This window comes from Oncorhynchus gorbuscha, unplaced genomic scaffold (genome assembly GCF_021184085.1).
Source record: "Oncorhynchus gorbuscha isolate QuinsamMale2020 ecotype Even-year unplaced genomic scaffold, OgorEven_v1.0 Un_scaffold_3087, whole genome shotgun sequence".
Taxonomy (NCBI): Eukaryota; Metazoa; Chordata; class Actinopteri; order Salmoniformes; family Salmonidae; genus Oncorhynchus; species Oncorhynchus gorbuscha.
Window position 1 is genome coordinate 40,001 of NW_025747429.1, and position 12,864 is coordinate 52,864.

The 12,864-nt window shown below is 46.5% G+C and overlaps 1 pseudogene; it reads left to right on the top strand.

Annotated features, from left to right (window-relative positions):
* LOC124027310 overlaps positions 1 to 12,040 on the top strand; it is a 25,906-nt pseudogene extending 13,866 nt beyond the window's left edge.
* The last annotated feature ends 824 nt before the right edge of the window (positions 12,041 to 12,864 follow it).

Sequence of the window (12,864 nt, forward strand, 5' to 3'; positions counted from 1 at the left end):
GCTGTTGGGTTCTGTCCTGGGTGTGCTAACCACCACCATGCTGTTGGGTTCTGTCCTGGGTGTGCTAACCACCACCATGCTGTTGGGTTCTCTCCTGGTTATGTTGACAGTCACCATGCTGTTGGGTTCTGTCCTGGGTGTGCTAACCACCACCATGCTGTTGTGTTCTCTCCTGGGTGTGCTAACCACCACCATGCTGTTGTGTTCTCTCCTGGGTGTGCTAACCACCACCATGCTGTACCCTGTCTCTCCTCAGGAGCTGCACCGACGGAGCTATGAAGGAGCCCCTGAATCAGCCAAGACCAAGGCCCTGCAGACCGTCATCGAGATGAAGGTGAGAGAGAGAGAGAGAGAGAGAGAGAGAGAGAGAGAGAGAGAGAGAGAGAGAGAGAGAGAGAGAGAGAGAGAGAGAGAGAGAGAGAGAGAGAGAGAGAGAGAGAGAGAGAGAGAGAGAGAGAGAGAGAGAGAGAGAGAGAGAGAGAGAGAGAGAGAGAGAGAGAGAGAGAGAGAGAGAGAGAGAGAGAGAGAGCCCATTGCCCTTTATGGTTGTGAGGTCTGGGGTCCGCTCACCAACAAAGAGGTTGGTTAGAAAGAGTGTATATGCTCATGTTACACTTAGAATGCCAAAGTGAGACCGTCATCAAGATGAAGGTGTGTGTGTTTGTCCAAGCTTGTGTGTGTGGTGAGAGATTGACTTCCTGTACAATGTGGTGAGAGATTGACTTCCTGTACAATGTGGTGAGAGATTGACTTCCTGTACAATGTGGTGAGAGATTGACTTCCTGTACAATGTGGTGAGAGATTGACTTCCTGTACAATGTGGTGAGAAATTGACTTCCTGTACAATGTGGTGAGAGATTAACTTCCTGTACAATGTGGTGAGAGATTAACTTCCTGTACAATGTGGTGAGAGATTAACTTCCTGTACAATGTGGTGAGAGATTAACTTCCTGTACAATGTGGTGAGAGATTAACTTCCTGTACAATGTGAGAAACGGTAATGTTACAATTTACGAGCCCTTTCCCAACTATTCAGAGTTAAAAAGTGTGAAAAATTTGCCAAGTAGTAGGAAATAGTAACACAATAAAATAACAATAATGGTGTTTGTTCTCTAAGGTCCAGTCTCTGGAGCGACCTGGACTTGGAGGAAGTGTGTGTGTGTCTAACTGTGTGTGTTCTCTTGTGGTAGGACTCTAAGGTCCAGTCTCTGGAGCGACCTGGAGGAAGTGTGTGTGTGTGTCTAACTGTGTGTGTTCTCTTGTGGTAGGACTCTAAGGTCCAGTCTCTGGAGCGACCTGGAGGAAGTGTGTGTGTGTCTAACTGTGTGTGTTCTCTTGTGGTAGGACTCTAAGGTCCAGTCTCTGGAGCGACCTGGAGGAAGTGTGTGTGTGTCTAACTGTGTGTGTTCTCTTGTGGTAGGACTCAAAGGTCCAGTCTCTGGAGCGAGGTCTGAGGGACCTGGAGGAAGAGATTGAGATGTTAAAGTCTAACGGGGCTCTGAGCACTGAGGAGAGAGAGGAGGAGATTAAACAAATGGAGGTGTACAGATCCCACTCCAAGTTCATGAAGAACAAGGTAACAACACATCACCACCAACTACAGCCGACTCAGTACAGAACTCTGTCTAAAGAGCATGTTGATTATCATTCAGCTTCTGTGACAGATGCATCTGGTCTTCAGTTCTCTGTGTTTTCTAGTGGAACCAGCATCCTGTCCTGTACACTAGAGACAAGCATGTGTTCATCAACTATTGTGTTCTTGTTACCAATGATTGACTGCTTGTGGAAACGTTTCCAAGGTTATATAGAAAAGACCATCTGGTATGCAAGGTGGTTGTTGATTGGATGTCCAAAAGCTGGTTACTGATTGGCCCTGTGTTGCCTACATCATGGCTCCTGATTGGTGGTGGTGCTTATCGTCCTGGTAACAGCCAGGTAACTGACTCTCCTGACAGGTAGAGCAGCTGAAGGAGGAGCTGTCTCAGAGAGAGGTCCAGGGGGAGGAGCTTAAGCAGAAGGCTGCCGACCTGCAGCAGGAAGTGTCGGCCGTAAGGAAGGACTTCACCACACAGTGCTCGCTCTCTCTCTTTAACCTGTCAACTCTGACCTTTTAATCTCGTAGAAACTTCCTGACCTCCACAACACAGCAGCCTTGCCTTACTGACCCTCGCTAAAGAGAATACCCATGTGACCGCTGTGAGAGGAAAACCCAGTATGAGGCTAGAGGAACTCAGATAAGTGGTGTTAGAGAAACCCCAGTAGGAGGCTAGAGGAACTCAGATAAGTGGTGTTAGAGAAACCCCAGTATGAGGCTAGAGGAACTCAGATAAGTGGTGTGAGAGAAACCCCAGTATGAGGAACTCAGATAAGTGGTGTTAGAGAAACCCCAGTAGGAGGCTAGAGGAACTCAGATAAGTGGTGTGAGAGAAACCCCAGTATGAGGAACTCAGATAAGTGGTGTTAGAGAAACCCCAGTATGAGGAACTCAGATAAGTGGTGTTAGAGAAACCCCAGTATGAGGAACTCAGATAAGTGGTGTTAGAGAAACCCCAGTATGAGGAACTCAGATAAGTGGTGTTAGAGAAACCCCAGTATGAGGAACTCAGATAAGTGGTGTTAGAGAAACCCCAGTATGAGGCTAGAGGAACTCAGATAAGTGGTGTTAGAGAAACCCCAGTATGAGGAACCAGATAATGAGAGAAACCCCAGTATGAGGAACTCAGATAAGTGGTGTTAGAGAAACCCCAGTATGAGTCTAGAGGAACTCAGATAAGTGGTGTTAGAGAAACCCCAGTATGAGGAACTCAGATAAGTGGTGTGAGAGAAACCCCAGTATGAGGAACTCAGATAAGTGGTGTGAGAGAAACCCCAGTATGAGGAACTCAGATAAGTGGTGTTAGAGAAACCCCAGTATGAGGAACTCAGATAAGTGGTGTGAGAGAAACCCCAGTATGAGGAACTCAGATAAGTGGTGTGAGAGAAACCCCAGTATGAGGCTAGAGGAACTCAGATAAGTGGTGTTAGAGAAACCCCAGTATGAGGCTAGAGGAACTCAGATAAGTGGTGTGAGAGAAACCCCAGTATGTTCACTATTAGAAAAATCTATCAATTCTCAATGAGAGAAATATAGATCATTCACCTTGAGAGAAACCCAGATAATTGTTGTCTGCAAAGCTTGGACTGCCTCTAGTCCAGCTACTTATTCAGTTATATCAGTGCCGGAAGGAGCTAGACCTGGGCCTGCTAGACCTGGGCCTGCTAGACCTGGACCTGCTGGGCCTGCTAGACCTGGGCCTGCTAGACCTGGGCCTGCTAGACCTGGGCCTGCGAGACCTGGACCTGCTAGACCTGGGCCTGCTAGACCTGGGCCTGCTAGACCTGGACCTGCTGGGCCTGCTAGACCTGGGCCTGCTAGACCTGGGCCTGTTAGACCTGGGCCTGCTAGACCTGTCCTATCATTGTATGAGGACAGGAAGAACATTTTCCAGAAGGGAAATGAGAAACTTCCCTCTCAGAAACTTCAATAGAAGCGGTGATCTATTGAATAGCAGAGAAACACCAGTAACCCTGAGGACAGTATGATCCACGGTTTCTACGTAGAGGTGACATCTTTTGGAAAGAGAGAGAGTGTGTGTGTGTGTGTGCGTGCGTGTGCGTGTGTGTGTGTGTGTGTGTGTGTGTGTGTGTGTGTGTGTGTGTGTGTGTGTGTGTGTGTGTGTGTGTGTGTGTGTGTGTGTGTGTGTGTGTGTGTGTGTGTGTGTGTGTGTGTGTGTGTGTGGACAGAGTTTGGAAGGTAACAACACGGCAGCAGGATGAAACACTTGACTGGCAGCAGTCGTATCAGTCCAGACAGTGTTACTACAAAGGCAGGTTGTGTGGGCGGCTGCCCTGTCAGATACGGTCACTGGGTCTCTCGACAGGTCAGGGAGGCAGAGCTGCCCAGTGCTGCGCTGAGAGGTCTGGCATCACACTACACTCCTGGGACACTTTCATCTTTCCTTCTCCGTTGTCATCCTTTCTATCGTTCTCTGTCTTGTTCCCTCAGCGCTGGTTGGAGTAGAGCTGTGAACACTAACAACCACAGCACCATGTTTATGGCTTCTAGTATTTCTCTCTCTTTCTCTTGGTTGTTTTTAGCATGTCTCTTCTCGAGGGTGACTGCTGGACAGGCTACTGTAGATGTACACTAGACTACTAAGCTGCTCGTTCTAACCCTCTCTCCCTCTTTTGTTCTGTTTCTCTTGTTTTTTGCACACATTTTCACCATGGTTACAACTGGTGTCTGTTGTTTATTCTAACCTCTCTCTCTCTCTCTCTCTCTCTCTCTCTCTCGCTCTCTCTCTCTCTCTCTCTCTCTCTCTCTCTCTCTCTCTCTCTCTCTCTCTCTCTCTCTCTCTCTCTCTCTCTCTCTCTCACATCTCTCTCTCTCTCTCTCTCTCTCTGTCTCTCTCTCTCCCCCTGTCTCTCCTCTCTCTCCTCTCTCTCTCTCTCTCTCTCTCTCTCTCTCTGTCTCTCTCTCTCTCTGTCTCTCTCTCTCTCTCTCTCTCTCTCTCTCTCTCTCTCTCTCTCTCTCTCTCTCTCTCTCTCTCTCTCTCTCTCTCTCTCTCTCTCTCTCTCTCTCTCACATTCTCTGGTGCGCCCACACTAAATAATTGATGTTTTATTCACTCGTTGCTGACACTGCAAAAACATCCCCACAATAACAAACCCAATCAGCTACAGTGGAGAGGTATTAACTAACCCCATCAGCTACAGTGGGGAGGTGTTAACTAACCCCATCAGCTACAGTGGGGAGGTATTAACTATAGTGGGGAGGTATTAACTAACCCCATCAGCTACAGTGGAGAGGTATTAACTAACCCCATCAGCTACAGTGGGGAGGTATTAACTACAGTGGGGAGGTATTAACTATAGTGGGGAGGTATTAACTAACCCCATCAGCTACAGTGGGAGGTATTAACTACAGTGGGGAGGTATTAACTAACCCCATCAGCTACAGTGGGGAGGTATTAACTATAGTGGGGAGGTATTAACTAACCCCATCAGCTACAGTGGAGAGGTATTAACTAACCCCATCAGCTACAGTGGGGAGGTATTAACTAACCCCATCAACTACAGTGGGGAGGTATTAACTATAGTGGGGAGGTATTAACTATAGTGGGGAGGTATTAACTATAGTGGGGAGGTATTAACTAACCCCATCAGCTACAGTGGAGAGGTATTAACTAACCCCATCAGCTACAGTGGGGAGGTATTAACTATAGTGGGGAGGTATTAACTATAGTGGGGAGGTATTAACTATAGTGGGGAGGTATTAACTACAGTGGGGAGGTATTAACTACAGTGGGGAGGTATTAACTAACCCCATCAGCTACAGTGGGGAGGTATTAACTACAGTGGGGAGGTATTAACTATAGTGGGGAGGTATTAACTAACCCCATCAGCTACAGTGGGGAGGTATTAACTAACCCCATCAGCTACAGTGGGGAGGTATTAACTAACCCCATCAGCTACAGTGGGGAGGTATTAACTAACACCATCAGCTACAGTGGGGAGGTATTAACTACAGTGGGGAGGTATTAACTAACCCCATCAGCTACAGTGGGGAGGTATTAACTAACCCCATCAGCTACAGTGGGGAGGTATTAACTAACCCCATTAGCTACAGTGGGGAGGTATTAACTAACCCCATCAGCTACAGTGGGGAAGTATTAACTATAATGGGAGAGTATTAACTAACCCCATCAGCTACAGTGGGGAGGTATTAACTAACCCCATCAGCTACAGTGGGGAGGTATTAACTATAGTGGGGAGGTATTAACTATAATGGGGAGGTATTAACAAACCCCATCAGCTACAGTGGGGAGGTATTAACTAACCCCATCAGCTACAGTGGAGAGGTATTAACTAACCCCATCAACTACAGTGGGGAGGTATTAACTATAGTGGGGAGGTATTAACTATAGTGGGGAGGTATTAACTAACCCCATCAGCTACAGTGGGGAAGTATTAACTAACCCCATCAGCTACAGTGGGGAGGTATTAACTAACCCCATCAGCTACAGTGGGGAGGTATTAACTAACCCCATCAGCTACAGTGGGGAGGTGTTAACTAACCCCATCAGCTACAGTGGGGAGGTATTAACTAACCCCATCAGCTACAGTGGGGAGGTATTAACTAACCCCATCAGCTACAGTGGGGAGGTATTAACTAACCCCATCAGCTACAGTGGGAAGGTGTTAACTAACCCCATCAGCTACAGTGGGGAGGTGTTAACTAACCCCATCAGCTACAGTGGAGAGGTATTAACTAACCCCATAAGCTACAGTGGGGAGGTGTTAACTAACCCCATCAGCTACAGTGGGGAGGTAATAACTAACCCCATCAGCTACAGTGGGGAGGTATTAACTAACCCCATCAGCTACAGTGGGGAGGTATTAACTAACCCCATCAGCTACAGTGGGGAGGAATTAACTAACCCCATCAGCTACAGTGGGGAGGTATTAACTAACACCATCAGCTACAGTGGGGAGGTATTAACTACAGTGGGGAGGTATTAACTAAAGTGGGGAGGTATTAACTAACCCCATCAGCTACAGTGGGGAGGTATTAACTAACCCCATCAGCTACAGTGGGGAGGTATTAACTACAGTGGGGAGGTATTAACTACAGTGGGGAGGTATTAACTAACCCCATCAGCTACAGTGGGGAGGTACTAACTATAGTGGGGAGGTATTAACTAACCCCATCAGCTACAGTGGGGAGCTATTAACTAACCCCATCAGCTACAGTGGGGAGGTATTAACTACAGTGGGGAGGTATTAACTACAGTGGGGAGGTATTAACTACAGTGGGGAGGTATTAACTAACCCCATCAGCTACAGTGGGGAGGTATTAACTACAGTGGGGAGGTATTAACTACAGTGGGGAGGTATTAACTAACCCCATCAGCTACAGTGGGGAGGTATTAACTAACCCCATCAGCTACAGTGGGGAGGTATTAACTACAGTGGGGAGGTATTAACTACAGTGGGGAGGTATTAACTAACCCCATCAGCTACAGTGGGGAGGTATTAACTAACCCCATCAGCTACAGTGGGGAGGTATTAACTAACCCCATCAGCTACAGTGGGGAGGTATTAACTAACACCATCAGCTACAGTGGGGAGGTATTAACTAACCCCATCAGCTACAGTGGGGAGGTATTAACTAACCCCATCAGCTACAGTGGGGAGGTGTTAACTAACCCCATCAGCTACAGTGGGGAGGTATTAACTAACCCCATCAGCTACAGTGGGGAGGTATTAACTAACCCCATCAGCTACAGTGGGGAGGTGTTAACTATAGTGGGGAGGTGTTAACTATAGTGGGGAGGTATTAACTATAGTGGGGAGGTATTAACTAACCCCATCAGCTACAGTGGGGAAGTATTAACTAACCCCATCAGCTACAGTGGGGAGGTATTAACTAACCCCATCAGCTACAGTGGGGAGGTATTAACTAACCCCATCAGCTACAGTGGGGAGGTGTTAACTAACCCCATCAGCTACAGTGGGGAGGTATTAACTAACCCCATCAGCTACAGTGGGGAGGTATTAACTAACCCCATCAGCTACAGTGGGGAGGTGTTAACTAACCCCATCAGTTACAGTGGGGAGGTATTAACTAACCCCATCAGCTACAGTGGGGAGTTATTAACTAACCCCATCAGCTACAGTGGGGAGGTATTAACTAACCCCATCAGCTACAGTGGGGAGTTATTAACTAACCCCATCAGCTACAGTGGGGAGGTATTAACTAACCCCATAAGCTACAGTGGGGAGGTATTAACTACAGTGGGGAGGTATTAACTACAGTGGGGAGGTATTAACTACAGTGGGGAGGTATTAACTACAGTGGGGAGGTATTAACTACAGTGGGGAGTTATTAACTAACCCCATCAGCTACAGTGGGGAGGTATTAACTATAGTGGGGAGGTATTAACTAACCCCATCAGCTACAGTGGGGAGGTATTAACTAACCCCATCAGCTACAGTGGGGAGGTGTTAACTAACCCCATTAGCTACAGTGGGGAGGTATTAACTATAGTGGGGAGTTATTAACTAACCCCATCAGCTACAGTGGGGAGGTATTAACTAACCCCATCAGCTACAGTGGGGAGGTATTAACTAACCCCATCAGCTACAGTGGGGAGGTATTAACTAACCCCATCAGCTACAGTGGGGAGGTATTAACTAACCCCATCAGCTACAGTGGGGAGGTGTTAACTAACCCCATTAGCTACAGTGGGGAGGTATTAACTATAGTGGGGAGTTATTAACTAACCCCATCAGCTACAGTGGGGAGGTATTAACTACAGTGGGGAGGTATTAACTAACCCCATCAGCTACAGTGGGGAGGTATTAACTATAGTGGGGAGGTATTAACTAACCCCATCAGCTACAGTGGGGAGGTATTAACTAACCCCATCAGCTACAGTGGGGAGGTATTAACTAACCCCATCAGCTACAGTGGGAGGTATTAACTAACCCCATCAGCTACAGTGGGGAGGTATTAACTATAGTGGGAGGTATTAACTAACCCCATCAGCTACAGTGGGGAGGTATTAACTACAGTGGGGAGGTATTAACTAACCCCATCAGGTACAGTGGGGAGGTATTAACTACAGTGGGGAGGTATTAACTACAGTGGGGAGGTATTAACTAACCCCATCAGCTACAGTGGGGAGGTATTAACTACAGTGGGGAGGTATTAACTACAGTGGGGAGTTATTAACTAACCCCATCAGCTACAGTGGGGAGGTGTTAACTAACCCCATCAGTTACAGTGGGGAGGTATTAACTATATTGGGGAGGTATTAACTAACCCCATCAGCTACAGTGGGGAGGTGTTAACTGACCCCATCAGCTACAGTGGGGAGGTATTAACTATAGTGGGGAGGTATTAACTACAGTGGGGAGGTGTTAACTATAGTGGGGAGGTATTAACTACAGTGGGGAGGTATTAACTAACCCCATCAGCTACAGTGGGGAGGTATTAACTATAGTGGGGAGGTATTAACTACAGTGGGGAGTTATTAACTATAGTGGGGAGGTATTAACTACAGTGGGGAGGTATTAACTACAGTGGGGAGGTATTAACTAACCCCATCAGCTACAGTGGGGAGGTATTAACTATAGTGGGGAGGTATTAACTACAGTGGGGAGGTATTAACTAACCCCATCAGCTACAGTGGGGAGGTATTAACTATAGTGGGGAGGTATTAACTAACCCCATCAGCTACAGTGGGGAGGTATTAACTACAGTGGGGAGGTATTAACTACAGTGGGGAGGTGTTAACTAACCCCATCAGCTACAGTGGGGAGGTTTTAACTATAGTGGGGAGGTATTAACTAACCCATCAGCTACAGTGGGGAGGTATTAACTAACCCCATCAGCTACAGTGGGGAGGTGTTAACTAACCCCATAATAAATTCCCAGTTATAGATAATACAATATCCAATAACTGACAGACTCAATACTAACCTATAGGGCTGATCATGTATGAATGGAGATACTCAATACTAACCTAGAGGGCTGATTGATTCTATCTCTGTGCTCAGATTGACCAGGTAAAGCAGGACCTCAGCAGGAAGGAGACGGAGCTGATGGGGATGAGGACCAAGCTGAGACTCTCACCAACCAGTTCTCAGACAGCAAACAGCACATCGAGGTCCTCAAGGAGTCACTGACCGCTAAGGAACAGCGCTCTACTATCATCCAGACAGAGGTGTGTTGTTCAGTGTTAACTCTACTGACAGGGCTCTACTATCATTCAGAGGTATGTTGTTCAGTGTTAACTCTACTGACAGGGCTCTATTGTCATTCAGAGGTATGTTGTTCAGTGTTAACTCTACTGACAGGTGTGTAGGGCTCTACTATCATCCAGACAGAGGTATGTTGTTCAGTGTTAACTCTACTGACAGGGCTCTACTATCATCCAGACAGTGTGTAGTTCAGTGTTAACTCTACTGACAGGGCTCTACTATCATCCAGACAGAGGTATGTTGTTCAGTGTTAACTCTACTGACAGGGCTCTACTATCATTCAGAGGTATGTTGTTCAGTGTTAACTCTACCAGGGGTATTGTGTAGATGGTCTCTTGGTGCCACTGTTGTGTCATAGTTTACAGTTTACAGCTGAACTGGACCCATAGTTACTAAGCATCTCAGAGTAGGACTACAGTCGTGGCCAAAAGTTTTGAGAATGACACAAATATTAATTTTCACGAAGTCTGCTGCTTCAGTTTGTATGATGGCAATATGCATATACTCCAGAATGTTATGAAGAGTGATCAGATGAATTGCAAAGTCCCTCTTTGCCATGCAATGAACTGAATCCCCCAAAAACATTTCCACAGCATTTCAGCCCTGCCACAAAGGCCCAGCTGACATCATGTCAGTGATTCTCTTGTTAACACAGGTGTGAGTGTTGACAAGGACAAGGCTGGAGATCACTCTGTCATGCTGATTGAGTTCGAATAACAGACTGGAAGCTTCAAAAGGAGAGGGGTGGATTGGAATCATTGTTCTACCTCTGTCAACCATGGTTACCTGCAAGGAAACACGTGCCGTCAGCATTGCTTTGCATAAAAAGGGCTTCACAGGCAAGGATATTGCTGCCAGTAAGATTGCACCTAAATCAACCTTTATTGGATCATCAAGAACTTCAAGGAGAGCTGTTCAATTGTTGTGAAGAAGGCTTCAGGGCGCCCAAGAAAGTCCAGCAAGCGCCAGGACCGTCTCCTAAAATTGATTCAGCTGCGGGATCGGGCACCACCAATACAGAGCTTGCTCAGGAATGGCAGCAGGCAGGTGTGAGTGCATCTGCACGCACAGTGAGGCGAAGACTTTTGGAGGATGGTCTGGTGTCAAGAAGGGCAGCAAAGAAGCCACTTCTCTCCAGGAAAAACATCAGGGACAGACTGATATTCTGGAAAGGTACAGGGATTGGACTGCTGAGGACTGGGGCAAAGTCATTTTCTCTGATGAATCCCCTTTCCGATTGTTTGGGCATCTGGAAAAAGCTTGTCCGGAGAAGACAAGGTGAGCGCTACCATCAGTCCTGTATCATGCCAACAGTAAAGCATCCTGAGACATTCATGTGTGGGGTTGGGGAACAAAACATCGATATTTTGGGTCCATGGCCAGGAAACTCACCAGACCTTAATCCCATTGAGAACTTGTGGTCAATCCTCAAGAGGCGGGTGGACAAACAAAACCCACAAATTCTGACAAACTCCAAGCATTGATTATGTAAGAATGGGCTGCCATCAGTCAGGATGTGGCCCAGAAGTTAATTGACAGCATGCCAGGGCGGATTGCAGAGGCCTTGAAAAGAAGGGTCAACACTGCAAATATTGACTCTTTTCATCAACTTCATGTAATTGTCAATAAAATCCTTTGACACTTATGAAATGCTTGTAGTTATACTTCAGTATTCCATAGTAATATCTGACAAACATATCTAAAGACACTGAAGCAGCCAACTTTGTGGAAGTTAATATTTGTGTCATTCTCAAAACTTTTGGCCACGACTGTACAAGTGCTGATCTAGGATCAGTTTGATATGTTAAATCATAACAAATAAGATATCCGAGATCAGCTACTCTGAGATGCTTATTGCAGTGTATTTACTAGTTGACTGGACTGTAAGTATTACATTTATTTGCCTGTTGATTTAATTTTGATAATGTGTGTGTGTGTGTGTGTGTGTGTGTGTGTGTGTGTGTGTGTGTGTGTGTGTGTGTGTGTGTGTGTGTGTGTGTGTGTGTGTGTGTGTGTGTGTGTGTGTGTGTGTGTGTGTGTGTGTGTGTGTGTGTGTGTGTACCAGGTGGATGCTCTTCGTCTGCGTCTGGAAGAGAAAGATTCCCAGCTGAATAAGAAGTCGAACCAGATCCAGGAGACGTCTGAGGAGAAGGGGACGCTCAGCAGAGAGGTACACGACCTCAAGGACATGCTGGAGGTCAAGGAGCGCAAGGTCAACGTCCTGCAGAAGAAGGTATGGGGCGGGGTGGGGGCTGTGTGTGTATTTATTATGGATCCCCATTAGCTGCCAAAGCAGCAGCTACTCTTCCTGGGGTCCAGTGAAATGAAGGCAGTTTATACAACTGTAATACATTACAATACATTCACAGATTTCACAACACACTGTGTTCCCTCAGGCCCCTACACCACTACCACATATCTACAGTACTAAACCCATGTGTATATATAGTGTGTGTGTGTCTGTGTGTGTGTGTGTGTGTGTCTGTGTGTGTGTGTCTGTGTGTGTCTGTGCCAATGTTTGTGTTGCTTCACAGTCCCAGCTGTTCCATAAGGTGTTTTTTTAATCTGTTTTTAAACTTAATTTTACTGCTTGCTTGATGTGGAATAGAGTTCCATGTAGTCATGGCTCTATGTAGTACTGTGGAATAGAGTTCCATGTAGTCATGGCTCTATGTAGTACTGTGCGCCTCACATAGTCTGTTCTGGACTTGGGGACTGTGAAGAGACCTCTTGTGGCTTGTCTTGTGGGGTATGTATGGGTGTCCGAGCTGTGTGCCAGTAGTTTAGACAGACAGCTCGGCGCATTCAACATGTCAATACCTCTCATAAATAAAAGTAGTGATGAAGTCAATCTCTCCTCCACTTTCAGCCAGGAGAGATTGACATGCATATTATTAATATTAGCTCTCTGTGTACATCCAAGGTCCAGCCGTGCTGCCCTGTTCTGAGACAATTGCAATTTTCCTAAGTCCTTTTTTGTGGCACCTGACCACACGACTGAACAGTAGTCAATGTACGACAAAACTAGGGCCTGTAGGACCTGCCTTGTTGATAGTG